The sequence below is a fragment of the Bos indicus x Bos taurus genome, chromosome 20 (assembly GCF_003369695.1).
Source record: "Bos indicus x Bos taurus breed Angus x Brahman F1 hybrid chromosome 20, Bos_hybrid_MaternalHap_v2.0, whole genome shotgun sequence".
Classification (NCBI taxonomy): Eukaryota; Metazoa; Chordata; class Mammalia; order Artiodactyla; family Bovidae; genus Bos; species Bos indicus x Bos taurus.
This window is the reverse complement of record NC_040095.1, coordinates 67,072,942-67,075,434: the sequence shown is the minus strand read 5'-3', so window position 1 is coordinate 67,075,434 and position 2,493 is coordinate 67,072,942.

Below are 2,493 nucleotides of genomic sequence, written 5' to 3'. Positions count from 1 at the left end.
CACTTAACAATTATCACCAGTAGAGAATGAGTGCATCCAGAACTAACGTCAACAGGATTTCACAACTGCACACTGAGACTTTTGTAGAATGTTAAGCATTAAGTATGCTTCTAATTCCAAAGAAATTGGAATTGCTCACTTGTGTAGGTGAGCGTTTTATTCATTGCATGTGTGCACGGAGACCAAGTTCCCACAGCTAAAGTGATGCACGAGACATGGGGGTGGCTCAGGGCGCCTTGGTGAATTATGCAGAAATGTTCCCAAGTTTTTAAACAACTTGCTCTGGATTTGGACCAAGGTATGATAACTATTTTCCAGTGGTCATGTATGGATGTGAAAGTTGGACTGTGAAGAAAGCTGAGCACCGAAGAATTGATGCTTTTGAATTGTGGTGTTGGAGAAGACTCCTAGAGTCCCTTGGACTGCAAGGAGATCCAACCAGTCCATTCTAAAGGAGATCAGCCCTGGGTGTTCATTGAAAGGACTGATGCTAAAGCTGAAGCTCCAATACTTTGGCCACCTCATGCGAAGAGTTGACTCATTAGAAAAGACTCTGATGCTGGGAGCGATTGGGAGCAGGAGGAGAAGGGGACAACAGAGGATGAGATGGCTGGATGGCATCACCAACTCGATGCACATGAGTTTGGGTGAACTCCGGGAGTTGGTGATGGACAGGGAGGCCTGGTGTGCTGCAATTCACGGGGTCGCAAAGAATCGGAAACGACTGAGTGACTGAACTGAACTGAACTGATGATAACTATTTGAGACTTCTCAAATACAATAATTCACTGCGTCATCACAGTGCTGTTTCTTCACCTGTTTTGTCTAGAATCTTTGACCACAATGCCCCATTGAATTCATGCACATATTTTTCTTTTTAAATTAAATTTCTCTTCATGGGATCTTTGGACTCCATGCTTCAAACACCCACAGTATCTGTCAACAGTGCACACACTATCCCAAACTTACTGTGTGATGATCTCCAGGGCTAGATTACTGCAATTCTTAAAGGTCCCTCCAGGTTATTAGAAGATACACACAAATTTGGGGTCCTTGGCTTTATACAGTCTGATGTTAATGGAGTGCCTCATGATTTTAGACAAGGAAACACCCAGATTGCATTTGAAATTTGCTCTGTTTTATGAAGATCTTCTTCTACTTATTGTTGGGTCCCCATCTTGTCCCAGATCTCTAGAGCTATTTCATTTCCCACCGACACTGCTTTCTCCCAAAGCCTACCCAAAGATTTTCATCCCATTTACCTCTCCACTGGTGGTTATCATTTTTTTATGTGCTCGCTTAGAGGAACTGATGGCAGATTTGAATGATTGATAGTTGAATGTGGTTACTGCTTCACTGAGAATGGCTACTTTGGATGAAATCAGACAAGGAAATAGATATCAGGTTGAAAGCATCAAGATCTCCCAGAGAAATAATCAATAAACTCAGATATGCAGATGACACCACCCTTATGGCAGAAAGCGAAGAAGAACTAAAGAATCTCTTGATTAAAGTGAAAAAGGAGAATGAAAAAGTTGGTTTAAAACTCAACTTTCAGAAAGCTAATATCATGGCATCTGAAGTAATCCTATTACTTCATGACTTCATGGCAAATAGATGGGGAAACAATGGAAACAGAGATTTTATTTTGGGGGGCTTTAAAATCACTGCAGATGGTGACTGCAGCCATGAAATTAAAAGATGCTTGCTCCTTGGAAGAAAAGCTATGACCAACCTAGACAGCATATTAAAAGGCAGAGACATTACTTTGCCAATAAAAGTCAGTCTAGTCAAAGCTATGGCTTTTCCAGTAGTCATATATGGATGTGAGAGTTGGACTATAAAGAAAGCTGAGGACTGAAAAATTGATGTTTTGAAATGTGGTGTTGGAGAAGACTCTTGAGAGTCCTTTGGACTGCAAGGAGATCCAACCAGTCCATCCTAAAGGAGATCAGTCCTGGATGTTTATTGGAAGGACTGATGCTAAAACTGAAAATCCAAAACTTTGGCCACCTCATGTGAAGAGCTGACTCACTGGAAAAGACCCTGATGCTGGGAGGGATTGGGGGCAGGAGGAGAAGGGGACGACAGAGGATGAGATGAGTGGAGGGCATCACTAACTCAATGGACATGAGTTTGAGTAAGCTCTTGGAGTTGGTGATGGACAAGGAAGCCTGGCGTGCTGCAGTCCATGGAGCTGCAAAAAGTCAGACATGACTGAGCCACTGAACTGAGTGCATGCCTGCTCAGTTGCTTCAGTCATGTACGACTCTATGTGACTCCATGGACTGTAGCCCACGAGGCTCCTCTGTCTATGGGATTCTCCAGGCAAGAATACTGGGGTGGGTTGCCATTTCTTCCTCCAGGGGATATTTCCAACCCAGGGATTAAAACTGCGTCTCCTGTTTTGGCAAGTGGGTTCTTCACCACTGAGCCATTGGGGAAGTCCAGATATCACATTACATTGAGCAGATTTCTAACGTCGGGAGCGTT